At 43.8% G+C, this 15,004-nt stretch overlaps 1 protein-coding gene across 3 annotated transcripts in view; it reads left to right on the top strand.

Moving 5' to 3' along the window:
• PACRG (parkin coregulated) overlaps positions 1–15,004 on the top strand; it is a 792,905-nt gene that overhangs the window by 535,219 nt on the left and 242,682 nt on the right. The gene's annotated exons all lie outside the window — the stretch shown is intronic.

Genomic DNA, 15,004 nt, shown 5'->3' with positions numbered 1-15,004 from the left:
TCCGCGTGCGGTAAAATTGATAAAGCGGTTTTATTCTTCGGGTCAGTACGGTTACAGCGATACCTCATTTATGTCGTTTTTTTATGTTTTGTCGGTTTTATGCAATGAAAACTATTTTATATAAAAAATAATTATTTTTGCATCGCTTTATTCTGCGGGCTATAACTTTTTTATTTTTTCGCTGATGATGCTGTGTGGCAGCTCGTTTTTTGCAGGACAAGATGACGTTTTCAGTGGTACCATGGATATTTATATGCGTCATTTTGATCGCGCGTTATTACACTTTTTGTTTGGCGGTATGATAATAAATCATTATTTTTTGCTTCGTTTTTTATTTTTATTTTTTAAGGGGTTCGCTAAAGGGGTTAACTAATGGGACAGTTTTATAGGGCGGGTCGTTACGGACGCGGCGATACCTAATATGTGTACTTTTATTGTTTTTTGTTTTTTTATTTCCAAAAAATGGATTTATTTGGGGGAATATTTTTTTTTTTTTCTAATTTATTTGGCGATTTTTTTTTTAATTATTTTAACACTTTATTTTATTTTTTTTTAACTTTATTAAATAGTCCCATGTGGGACATCACTGTCCTGTGACAGATCGCTGATCTGTCACATCACAGATCACTGTGACAGGTCAGCAATCTGTCACAGGCATTGAAGAAGACTTCCTCTTGCCTGCGCTTTGCAGGCACTGATGAAGCCAGCTTCCTTGAGGCCCCCGAAGGTCCCCGTCACCATCTTGGATTCGGGGGCCTGCAGGAAAGGAGCCCCCCGCAGCAGCGCTGCACATTGCGCTGCCGTGGGGGGCTCAGGGAAGCACGGAGGGAGCCCCCTCCCTGCCGATGCTTCCCTTTAACCCCGGTACACCGCGATCGTGTTTGATCGCGGTGTGCAAGGGGTTAACGTGTCGGGGGCGGTCCGTGACCGCCCCTGACACATTGTGCCGGGTGTCAGCTGTGATAATCAGCTGACACCCGGCCGCGATTAGCGGCGCTCACCACGTGGTAGACGTACTATCCCGTCCATGGGCATAGGGGCCCGGGTCCCATGGACGGGATAGTACGTCTGATGTCAGAAAGGGGTTAATCAGGGCTAGCAGGATTTATTGTCATATCCATGACATTTTAAATGTTTTTAATGGGTTATATCCTTTTTTGTATCCAATAAAATGGTTTTGTTTATTTAGGTGATCCTGGCTTCAGTCTGTAGCTTTTCTCTTTTTCTTACTGTCAATAGTGACTGCGCGTCTGCAAATGTAGAACAGTGTTGTCCGATCATTCGAACCATACCCCTTAAATTTTCTGGCACCAATCAGTATAAAGTCTAATGTCTCCCATATGCATAAGCCCCCGTCTCACATAGCGAGATAGGTAAAGCATCACCGATTTTGTGACGCAGCAGTGATCTCGCTACATGTGACACGTAGCGGCGACCGCCCCCCCCGCTGGATATCACTGATCGTGCTAGAATGTCCTGGGCCATTTTTTTATCGTCGGCGTCCCGCTGGCCAGCATGTATCACTGTGTTTAACACCGATGAGCGATGTCGTTGGCGACGCAGAACTCAGGGACGCAGGCTGGAATCGTTCAGAATAGCTGCTGTGTGACAAGGTACCAATGACCACCGAGGTTGTTATATGGATTACCGGATCATTGCTGCATTGCTGAAGAGATCTGCCTGTTTGGCAGCTTACTAGCGACCATTTAGCGATGCACCAGCGATCCTTACCAGGTCGTATCGTTGTTGGGATCGCTGGTGTGTCGCTATGTGAAACGGGACCCTTAGACTACTGTCAGCTGCACCCACCAATATCAACAAGTTTGGCCAGCACTCTATTACGTATGGGACTCAGTCCAACTGATTTTGAGGAGGATGTCGGTAGGATTTTAGCTGCGGATGGTATTGTTCTCTGAGAGATCATTATGGGAGAGGGAAAAACATAAATATTGGACCAGTTCATAGATAAGGAGTATGGATGTTTTATTGTCCTCTGATTGGGGTCTCCTAATGTGTTGTGATGCCCCCACAAGGTCTTAGGAGCAAAGCTGGAATGAATATGTCACATGGATTTATGTCTTTTTACATCATTTAAGGAATTTGCTCCTAAGACCTCGTGGAGGCATCACAACACATTACCCAATCAGAGGACAATAAAACATCCAGACTACTTATCTATGAACTGGTCCAATATTTATGTTTTTCCCCCTCCCATAATGATAGTTCTGCTTCACGTCACTTGTCTTATCTATTGCATTTTTTCTGTGCTGTGTTGTGCATAAATATGTGACTCTTCAGATTTTGTATTAGTCAATGCCTGATGAAGAGATCTGAGTTGTCTCGAAAGCTTGCAATGTGTTACCATCTTTTCAGTTAGTCATTAAAAGGTATCAACCACTGAGGACTCTCAATTCTGAATTTTTTACATCCAGTTGTGGAACTTATTATTCCAAAATCCATTCATTAAAATGGACTTTGTTTGTGAGATGACCCCTTTAAGAATTGAATTGCTGTATATACATAATATAAAACATTCCTCTTTTGATTTTTTTATTGAACCATATATAGAAAACAAATAATTCATAGTAGTTATTTGTTTGACTTACGTTCTCGTGATATTTTCAGTGCATTGGTAGGAAAATATCTGTATGTGGCTGACGAGAAGCATTGTATATTCTTGTGTTGAAGACCTAGCATAACATGCATTCTTCCAGTCATTATATGAAAGATTAATAGACCATTTTCTTGTATTTCTGTTTTATGTCAGATTTGTTTAAAATCTGTACAGGGAAGTTGTATGCGTGGATTTCCATGAGCGCCCTTATTGGCGGTGTGCATCAAGTGCATACTTTCTAATAACCATTGTAGGCCAAGCGTATCATAGATGCTGTATACAAACAATTCAGTAACATTAATGATGGTCTCTTGGTTTTGTTTCTCTAGAACAAAAATAAATGCTTTCTAGAAGAAATAATACATGGACCATGTAATTGAATAAACCGAATTGTGCTATAAATATTTATGGTGGTTGTATTATTATATTATTGTAATTTTATTTTATTGTCTTTCCAGTTCTATCAAGTAGACTACAGTCCAAAATAATTCTTCTATATCCTCTGACGTGTCTGGAATTTAACAATCACTGGTAGCTGTTATTTTAAAAAATGAAGCAGAAATTCTAGAAACTAGCACAACTCCGTTGATGATATTTTTCTTTCTCCTTCTAAGAATGAACAGGGGATGTTTTAGTATTTTTGAGAAATTATTGTTTTATTTTAGTATTGTATATTTGACCTTGGAATTGCAAAGATTGTTTTTGACACTTAAGGGACATGTGTGAAGCCCTGAAGATCAGAAGCAGTTAGCATTCGCCTTAACAGCCTCTGCAAAGGCCATTTTTCATGGTGACAAAATTTTAGCCCATGATACATTATGTTGAGATTTCTAGCATGGACCTCTCTTCTGCCAAGACAGAAAGAACTGAAGAATCATTTACCAGCCTTCCTCACTGTTCTTGCTATTACTTTTTAAAAATGTAGGCATTAAAGTGGTTATCTACTACTTCTAGATCAATGACATATTATTATGAAAAGTAATCCATATATAACAGACGGCACCCCATTGATCAGCTGTTACCGCATTCGGCAATGGCTCTATATAAAAAGTGTACTGAGCGGAACAGCACATCTTTGTACTCTGTTGAGAACTTGAAATCAAATCCTATTCAAAAGAATAGGAGCTGATTTGTAATACCAGGCAGCATCTACTAAGCAACTCAAAGCTATAAGCAAAACGGAGTAACGAGAGACCACCGGAGAATAAGTATACACATAATATTTATGTAGAAAATCACATATAAAATCTGACTAAACGCCATACATGTGAACATGATAGACACATTAAGAAAACAGATGGAGGAGACATGAAGGTAGGCAGGGATTAGGCAAAGGATCAGACTTCCTTGCAGCCCCTGACACGCGTTTCGCGTACTTGCTTTATCATAGGGGAGTAGATAAAGTGTCCTTTCTCATATATATATTGCTGTCATGAGACAGGACACTTTATGTATTCCCCTTTGATAAAGCAAGCACACAAAACGTGAGTCAGGGTCTGAAAGGAAGGCTGCAGTGGTCTGGACCTACCATGGATAAACAGGTGTATTGACATATAGGTATATCCTACCACTATTCATAGTGTTTTTTATTTGGTGTCACCTGTATGCATTGTTATTGTGATTCTTCTTTACCCTGCTTCCCCAGGTTCTATTTTGATTCTTTGCCTATTCCTTGCCTACATTCACGTCTCCTCCATCTATTTTCTTATTATGTCTATCATGTTCACATGTATGGTGTTTAGTCTGATTTTATATATGATTTTCTAAACAAATATCATGTGTATACTTATTTTTTGGTGGTCTCTTGTTACTACGTTTTGCTTCTAGTTTTGGTATATTATTTGGAGTACTCCGCTTTTGTGTTGATATTTCGGTTACATGTTGGGAGAGCTTGTCTCTAATTTGCTCTCAGCCCCAATACATAAATTGTGCTTTTTGTTTCCTGTTTTAGCTAGCATCTACTAGACAGTATATTGAGCTGTGCTGTTTCTCACCATAAACTATTGACACCCAGGCATTGCCAGAGGTGATAACTGTTAGGGCTGGCGAAATGCACCAAATAATTAAAGATGGTAATAAGGTGCGTTTGCAGCCCAGGGTCCACCGTGCAGGGATGGTAAACTGCTGCTCAGTAATGGCGGACGCTATATGGCGGTATAATAGAAGGACACACGTGGGTTAACGTCACCCGGTGTGTACAGGGGCGTACTCTGTTGCTTCACAGACCTGCACTACCGCTGAACATAAATACCGGGGCCTGTTAAAGCTCACAGACCTCGGCAACATAAGCACTCAGTATATGGTCACAGAACTCAGCCCCAAGTACACAGGGTCAGAGTCCCTCTAGACCTACTAAGCGTTCGGCGTCGCAACTGCGGACGCCACTAATTGACGCTGGTTAGCGTGGAGTGCCGACCAAGTGCACTGTGGCGTACAGACCAAGCCAGCATTTGGCGTGGATGCCAGTCTCTGACTCTGCCACCTACTTGCACCTCAGCCTGGGCGCTAAAAGGCTAGGCTACACAACACATGCGTACCAAGGGTAGGGGTTTCATAATGAGTCATTCACCTGAGACAATCATACATGCATAGAACACTCACTCCACATGGTCTATAATCCTGTTCTATATTAGCGCATGGCTGGGCAGCTATGTGAACCTTTTATAGTTGCAGCCTTCCGGGACCTTCCTGGTGGTCCAATCGGAGCAGCAATAGGAGCTGAGCATGTGACCTACGACATCCAATAAGAGGTCATCCCACGGGCATGCTCAGTAGGAGAAAAGCAGGACATAGTCCCAGGAGCGTCTGCTCGAAGCTGAATCATGCATGGTACAATAGCTGAGCCTAGAAGAACAACCAGATGCCTAGCATTAGCCTGGGCAAGATGCTGGGACTGACGTCTCTGCTGAACAGGAACCTCTGCGAATGCAGAAGAATGGGAGACCACAGAGAACATGGCTTGAGATTCCCCCTGTGCAGTGGTGGGAACTCGACACCTAACAATAACATCTGAATGGTGGGGGTGTTAGACACCCATTTATCTTACATTCATCACCTAGGAATTAACCCCTTCCCGACATATGACGTAGAGTTACGTCAAATGTTGGGTCTCTGAATTTGACGTGGGCTTGCACATCAAGCCTGCATCTTTCCCGCAGCTGTTAACTTGTTAAATGCCTCTGCAATCTTTGACAGCAGCAGTTAATGTGCTCTGGCAGGGGGGTGCATCATTCCATACGCCCATCAGAGCGCCAATGATGTGATCGATGTTCACTGATGGGTGCCATGACAGAGGGGAGTCTGTTGAAAAACCCCTGCCTCTCATTATGGTACTCCTGTGAAAGTGAGTCTGTGGCTAGCATTCATAAGAGATCATATTTTTCTTTATATATAGAAGTACAAATGCACTGCTGTGTATAGGAGAGGTGATCAGATGATTGCAGGTTCAAGTTCCTTAAGGGGATTAAGAAATTCAGTAAAAAGTGAGAAAAAGTTTTTAAAAATGTGAAAAAAATATAAAAGCTCAAATCACCCCCTTTTGCCCCATGAAAAATAATGCAATTAAAAAAAAAACAAAACACCTAATTGGTATCACTGCATGTGAAAAAAGACCGATCTATCAAAATATAAAATAAATTAATCTAATCAGTAAAAATCGTAGCGAGAAAATAGATTGAAATGACAGGATTATGTTTTGCTTTTGGCCGCCGCAACATTGCAATAAAATTCAGTAAGAGGTAAGCAAAATATTGTATCTACCCTAAAATGTATCAGTAAAAACATGAGCACAGGTTGCAAAAAAAAAATTAGCCCGAAAATTTAAAACATTACATGTCTGGGAAAATGGCAATACAAACAAAATTTTCCAAACATTTTCTCATCTTAAATTAAAAAAAAAAAACTATACATACATGGTGTCTGTGTAATCGTACTGACCTGGAGAATCATATTGCCAGGTCAGTTCTATCATACATGGAACATAGTAAACTAAAACCCCCAAAAACAATTGTGGAATTGCACTTTTTTTTGCAATTTCAACTCACTTAGAATTTTTTTTCTAGTTTTCCAGTACACCATATGGTAAATCAATGGTGTCATACAAAGTACAACTCGTCTCACAAAAACAAGCCCTTGTACGGCTACAGTATATTGACAGAAAAACAAAAAAGTTACAGCTGTATCTAGCTTTCAGCAGGACATATTTCTGGTCAGGTTGCTAGGCCTTATAAAGTGTATTTTTGTTGACAAAAGTTGATTAGGAATTCCTGTTGCGGTCGACGAGTCTATAAGGCCGCTTTCACAATTCAGGCTTTCGGTATCCGGCATGGTGCGTGGAAAAACCGGACTGCCGGATCCGGCGCCTGTTACGACCAGATCCGCCTTTTTCCCCGTGCTGTTTCATTGCTGCCGCATTGCACCGGATGGCAATGCGGCGCGTCCATTTTTTTCCGGATCCGGAGAAAATAGCCGGTCCGGCTTCTGGAAAAAACATTGCATGCAACGTTTTTTCCCAAAGCCGGACCGGTTTTTCGCACTGCGCATGCCGAATATATCCGGCAGAAAGAATGATCTGGTGTCTGCGTTTGCGGCCGGATCCGGTAGTCCGGTTTATCGCCGCATCGTGCCTGGACAAAAAGCCTGAAGTGTGAAAGTGGCCTTACTCTAGGATTTCAGGTCGTGTTGTAATGTTTTTCTAATGGGTTATTTTAGTCATATTTTTTAAAGGTTATTTTTGTTGACAAATTATTATAGGAACATAAAAAAGGAGAGCCATTTCTGATGCCTTTCGGTGGCACAATTACTAACAAGTGTGTATTTATTCTCCACACAACTTCAAAGAACTATATTCTAAACAATAACTAGGGGCCAAACTAGGGCCTCCTGCTAATCGTCTACACAGAATTACCCATAGCCTCTCTGTACTACGTAGCCATAAGGTCACCATAGGCTTCAAAGGGAGGAGAGTTTTGTAGTAAGGCATCTCATGGAGCAGACCACAATGCTTTTATGTTGGATTGATATTGCATCAAAAGAAAAAACAGTCTCTAAAAAGTTTAGAGTTTAGTTCTAAAATATGTGATTATTTTTATGGTAATAACAGTGATTAATTTAAATGAAAACTGTATTGTGTTTGATATTTCCATGTGTGAAGGCAATGTGCAGCAAAGGAAAATATTAGACAGGGTTTCTGTACAATATTGAATTCTGTGCACAAGCTGCCCACACAGCCAATACCATCTTCATAAGGGCGACCTGACATCTCAATTGATTAATTCACGTACAAGAACCTTAATTAGTATTGTTTGAGGCGAGTGATCACAGTGCAATCTGTGGTTTTCAGCTTTATTGATTTGGTTATAAACAGAATATTTTGAGTGACAGGCACATTGCTTAGAAATGCCTACATCACTCCATACTGAACTACAGGCAGTACATGAACACATATGCAAAGGAATAGCATGGATCAAACATGTCCTCTGCTGTGACACTATGCCACTATCTAAATATACACTGCTCAAAAAAATAAAGGGAGCACTTAAACAACAGAATATAACTCCAAGTAAATCAAACTTCTGTGAAATCAAATTGTCCACTTAGGAAGCAACACTGACTGACAATCAATTTCATATGCTGTTGTGCAAATGGAATAGACAACAGATGGAAATTATTGGCAATTATCAAGACACCCTCAATAAAGGAGTTCTGCAGGTGGGGACCACAGAGCACATCTCAGTACTAATGCTTTCTGGCTGATGTTTTGGTCACTTTTGAATGTTGGTTGCGCTTTCACACAAGCATAAGATGGACTATACAACCCACAAAAGTGGCTCAGGTAGTGCAGCTCATCCAGGATGGCACATCAATGCAAGCTGTGGCAAGAAGGTTTGCTGTGTCTGTCAGCGTAGAGTCCAAAGGCTGGAGGTGCTGCCAGGAGACAGGTCAGTACACCAGGAGATGATGAGGGGGCCGGAGGAGGGCAACAACCCAGCAGCAGGACCGCTACCTCCACCATTGTGCAAGGAGGAACAGGAAGAGCACTGCCAGAGCCCTGCAAAATGACCTCCAGCAGGCCACAAATGTGCATGTGTCTGCACAGACGGTTAGAAACCAACTCCATGAGGATGGTCTGAGGGCCCGATGTCCACAGATGGGGGTTGTGCTCACAGCCCAACACCATGCAGGATGCTTGGCATTTGCCACAGAAAACCAGGATTGGCAAATTCGCCACTGGTGCCCTGTGCTCTTCACAGATGAAAGCAGGTTCACACTGAGCACATGTGACGGACGTGACAGAGTCTGGAGACGCCGTGGAGAGCGATCTGCTGCCTGCAACATCCTTCAGCATGACCGGTTTGTCAGTGGGTCAGTAATTGTATGGGGTGGCATTTCTTTGGAGGGCCACACAGCCCTCCATGTGTTTGCCAGGGGTAGCCTGACTGCCATTAGGTACTGAGATGAGATCCTCAGACCCCTTGTGAGACCATATGCTGGTGCGGTTGGCCCTGGGTTCCTCCTTATGCAGGACAATGCCAGACCTCATGTGGCTGGAGTGTGTCAGCAGTTCCTGCAAGATGAAGGCATTGAGGGTATGGACTGGCCCGCCCGTTCCCCAGACCTGAATCAGATTGAGCACATCTGGGACATCATGTCTTGCTCCATCCACCAACGTCACTTTGCACCACAGACTGTCCAGGAGTTGGTGGATGCTTTAGTCCAGGTCTGGGAGGAGATCCCTCAGTCAGGAGACCATCGGCCACCTCATCAGGAGCATGCCCAGGCGTTGTATAGTAGGGAGGTCATACAGGCACGTGGAGGTCACACACAATACTGAGCCTCATTTTGACTTATTTTAAGGACATTACATTCCACTTTAATTTTGTGTGGGACCCCAAATCCAGGCCTCCATTGATTAATAAATTTGATTTCCATTGATGATTTTTGTGTGATTTTGTTGTCAGCACATTCAGCTTTGTACAGAATAAAGTATTCAATGAGAATATTTCATTCATTCAGATCTAGGATATTATTTGAGTGTTCCCTTTAGTTTTTTGAGCAGTGTATTTCTAAAAAGGATTCTGGCATTTCAGATCTTGGCACTGCTTGAATAGAGTAGAAAGACTATATATTATGATTAGCCCTCAGTATGGAGGATGGACAATCTAATATATAAAGCTCAAAGTGTGTATGTATGTATGTGTGTATGTATGTGTGTATGTATGTGTGTATGTCCGGGATAGGCATCCGCACCGTCGCAGCTACAGCCACAAAATTTGGCACAGTCACATGTCTGGACCCCGAGAGCGTCCTAAGCTATGTTGTGAGGCGAAATTTTAACCCCGCGCGTTCCATTTCACCAAACAATTTTGCCCCTATCTGCATACTGGAGGAAAAAGTGTGTGTGCATCAAGCCCCGCCCCTCATTATGATGTCATAATGCCCCTATTTGCATACTGGGGAAACAGTGTGTGCGCATCAAGCCCCACCACTCATTATGATGTCACAATGGTTGCCATGGCGACGCTGATGTCATCATAGGTTGCAAGCCCCGCCGCCGCTCATTATGATGTCATAATGGTTGACTATGGGATGGAGGATGTGTGATGGGTATATAGGCACTGGACTATGGGATGGAGGATATGTATGACGGGTATATGGGCACGGGACTATGGGATGGCGGATATGTATATGGGCACAGGACTATGGGATGGAGGATGTGTGATGGGTATATGGGCACTTGACTATGGGATGGAGGATATGTTTGACGGGTATATGGGCACCGGACTATGGGATGGCGGATATGTATATGGGCATAGGACTATGGGATGGAGGATGTGTGATGGGTATATGGGCACTGGACTATGGGATGGAGGATATGTATGATGGGTATATGGGCACGGGACTATGGGATGGCGGATATGTATATGGGCACAGGACTATGGGATGGAGGATGTGTGATGGGTATATGGGCACTGGACTATGGGATGGAGGATATGTATGACGGGTATATGGGCACGGGACTATGAGATGGCGGATATGTATGATGGGTATATGGGCATGGGACTATAGGATGGAGGATATGTATGATGGGTATATGGGCACGGGACTATGGGATGGAGAATATGTATGATGGGTATATGGGCATGGGACTATGGGATGGCGAATATGTATGATGGGTATATGGGCACGGGACTATGGGATGGAGGATATGTATGATGGGTATATGGGCACGGGACTATGGGATGGTGGATATGTATGATGGGTATATGGGCACGGGACTATGGGATGGAGGATATGTATGATGGGGATATGGGCATGGGACTATGGGATGGAGGATGTGTGATGGGTATATGGGCACTTGACTATGGGATGGAGGATATGTTTGACAGGTATATGGGCACGGGACTATGGGATGGCGGATATGTATATGGGCACGGGACTATGGGATGGAGGATATGTATGACGGGTATATGGGCACGGGACTATGGGATGGAGGATGTGTGATGGGTATATGGGCATGGGACTATGGGATGGAGGATATGTATGATGGGTATATGGGCATGGAACTATGAGATGAAGGATATGTATGATGGGTATATGGGCACTCGACTATGGGATGGCGAATATGTATGATGGGTATATGGGCACGGGCCTATGGGATGGAGGATGTGTGATGGGTATGTGGGCACGGGCCTATGGGATGGAGGATATGTATGATTGGTATATGGGCACGGGCCTATGGGATGGTGGATATGTATGATGGGTATGTGGGCACGGGACTATGGGATAGAGTACAATTATAATTTGTTATAACTAACTGCAGTTAGTTACTATGCCCGGGCAGCGCTGGGCTCTTCAGCTAGTATATTCATAAATGTGGAAAAATATAGAACACAATATCCTGTTGTTTTTGTAGTCCCATGTTCTAAGCTTCACATGTAAATCTTAGTTTGTCAGGTGTACAGTGAAAATATCATATGTCCATATGAATAATTATCATTAGTGATGAGCGAGCGTGGCTGTATAGCTCGTGGCTGTTCAACAGCCGCAACACATGCAAGGATTGCCTGTCGAACAACTGCGAGACATGCAACCGCAGCGACTCGAACATAGTATTCGAGCATGACAAAGATACTTTATTAGCATCTGGGCATGCTGGGATGACACCTTATCCGAGCTCGCCTGCTCATCACTAATAATTAGTTATTAAACCTATAAAGATTGCCTCCACCTTAAAGTAGGCTAGGCCACCAAACTAATTTTATATGTTACCTGCAAATCATAAACATCGCTTGTAATCAGTCATCCAGATTAGGACGAGTACTTACTGTCGCTCTAATCAGTTATAGCTAGCTAGACTGCATGACATCTTAATGAGCTCTGAAACTAGACCAGTGATTTTAGCCAAACCCATCTCCTCCAAAAGTAAGAGAGAACCATGGGGGATCTTACCACTCAGACCAGGGTACTAGTGGACAGGGTTAGAGGTCTCAAGGCAGCTTTTCATACCCTCTTCTGCTTGGACAAGGAGCAAGAATCCCGAAACCTATATATTTGCAACTGATAGTTCTAAAATATTATTCTTATAACATCACTGTGCCAAAATGTTCCCACAATGTGCAGTGAGTCTGAATAGAACACCATACGATTTCACATAAAATGCTCAGAAGTTTCAACTTAACAAACCTTTAAGTTGCCATGTTACAATGAATGTCGGAAATCCAGGTGTCCCACTAGTGCAATAAGCGTTTGACCTGTCACCTCTTCAGGGAGATGTTGGATAACTATGTATCAATAACTATTTCTAATGAGTGTTGGAGGTATGTGTTATGAATTGATTACAGACGATGGTTGGGGTTTATAGATGATATGATATTAATAGGATTATTAATGTGTGTGCTCACACAGATCTTGTGTGCAAGTTACAGCTGGACCTACGATAACCTTCACCCTTTATGTAATACTCCAGAGAAGTTAAATTTTTTAGAAAGAGATGACATCCAGTCACCAATAGAAAACAGTTATAACATATCCACATTTATTGTGCTACATGAATTCCATAACTGAGTTCTAGGGGAACACACACATATAAAGTGAAGAGTAACCATGAGCAAATCAACTAAAAAAAGATCACCTTGAAGCTTTGATAGAATATAATGTACCTACATCCCACATTGCGTACCATCTGTTCTCAGTACATTAAATCACTGTTACTTAAGTTTGAATAACTTATTTTCTTAGTAAAAGAAATGGCGTTGTATGTTTAAGGCATCACACTAACAAAACAAATAGCTCGCTTATTTATAGCCCTGGAAACGACGTGAAATGATTAATAATAAAGTTACCGTATTTTTCGGACCATAAAATGCACTTTTTTCCCCCAAAATTTTGGGGGAAAGTGGGGGGTGCATCTTATGGTCGCAATTTACTAACCTCTGATCATGGCTGGAGGCTGGTGCGGGTGCTGCAGGGCTCTGTAGTGCGATGGCAGCAGGCTGTGCTCCGGTGCAGGGGTAGCGGCTCTCTGTGCTCCGGTGCAGGGGCGGTGGCTCCACCGGCATTTCCTCCAAGACCGGAGGCCCCTGCACATCCCTTGCTGGCCGCCGCCATGTTGTGGTGGCCTCCGGGAACATGGACGCCGGGAAGATGGCCGCCGGTCCGGGGACGGCGCATGCGCAGGTTCAGATCCCGTCCCGAGATTTCGGAGGACGAGATCTCATTGCGAGATTTGAATCTCGTCCCCTGAGATCTTGGGACGAGATCTGAACCTGCGAATGCGCAGTCCGCGGACCGGCGGCCATCTTCCCGGCGTCCATGTTCCCGGAGGCCACCGCAACATGGCGGCAGCCAGCAAGAGATGTGCGGGGGCCTCCGGGCTTGGAGGAAATGCCGGCGGAGGCGCCTCCCCTGCACCGGAGCACAGAGAACTGCCACCCTCACCCCACAGAGCCCTCCTTCCCCAGCCCAGCTGCCCCAGCCCAGCACAGCTGCTCCAGCCCCAGCCCCAGCACAGCTGCCCCAGCCCCAGCACAGCTGCCCCAGCACAGCCCAGCTGCCCCAGCCCCCGCACAGCACAGCTGTCCCAGCCCCAGCACAGCACAGCTGCCCTAGCACAGCCCAGCTGCCCAAGCCCAGCACAGCCCAGCTGCCCCAGCACAGCTGCCCCAGCCCAGCTGCCCCAGCCCAGCTGCCCCAAGCACAGCTGCCCCAGCACAGCTGCCACAGCCAAGCTGCCCCAGCACAGCCCAGCTGCCCCAGCACAGCCCAGCCCAGCTGCCCCAATACAGCCCAGTTGCGCCAGCACAACCAACCTGCCCCAGCACAGAGCCGCCACCGCACGAGCCTGGACCACTGAATGACCCCTGTGACCACTCCTCCACCTGTGCCGGATCCCTTCCCAGGTAAGCTGAATTCGGACTATAAGACGGACCCCCATTTGACACATTATTATTTTTTTCCATATTTTCCTTCTGAAAATTGGGGTGCATCTTATGGTCCGGTGCGTCTTATAGTCCAAAAAATACGGTATAATACAGTAACCAGTCAAAAGTTTAGACTGTGATATGGTTTTCCTTGTTCTCATTGGAATGTGTATATTATACATTTAGACTGAATGCATCAAAACCATGAAAGAACATATAGTGAAAGAAAGAAAAGAGAGACACCTGTGAAACCAATCAGAATATATATGAAAAATATAGGGAAAGAAACAAAGAAATGCCTGTGAAACCAATTAGAATATATGTGAAACCTCAGATTCCTCAAAATACTTCCCTTATATTTTGATGACAGCTTTACACACCTTTGGTATTCTCTCAAGCAGATCATTTAGTTTGTTACCAGAAATAACTTTCTAACAGTTTTGAATGAGTTCTCAGAGGTGATGTGCACTTGTTGACTGCTTTACCTTCACTTTGCCATGATTGTGTAGGCCCTGTCATCTGACAGCGCACTAGCCCTTTCTGATTTGATCAGATAACCCTTTCATATACTGTAGGTGATTTTTGATCCATTGACCTGTTGCAAAATAAATGGTAGTCTCACTAAGTGATACCTAGATGGGGTGTTATGTCATAATAGAATGCTGTGGCAGTCATCCAGGCTGTGTGCCTTGAATTTGGAACAAATTTCACCGCCAAGCATTCCTATACCATCACACCTCCTCCTACATGTTTTATGATGGGCACCACACACATAGAAACCATCAACTTACCTTTTCTCCATCTCATAAAGATGCCAAGTACTTGGTACCAAAAATCTAACATTTTGACCCACTGTACCACAGTCATTTCCTCTAATCTAATGTCCAGTCCTTGTATTGCTTGTCCCAAACAACAGCAGTTCTCAGTAGTGGCTTCTTTGCAGCAATTCAGCTAAAAAGGCCTGTTCTCA

Source organism: Dendrobates tinctorius, unplaced genomic scaffold (assembly GCF_039654945.1).
Source record: "Dendrobates tinctorius isolate UK_male_01 unplaced genomic scaffold, ASM3965494v1 ptg000293l, whole genome shotgun sequence".
Lineage (NCBI taxonomy): Eukaryota > Metazoa > Chordata > Amphibia > Anura > Dendrobatidae > Dendrobates > Dendrobates tinctorius.
Note: the sequence above shows the minus strand (reverse complement) of the source record. Positions and strands in the feature narration are given on the sequence as shown.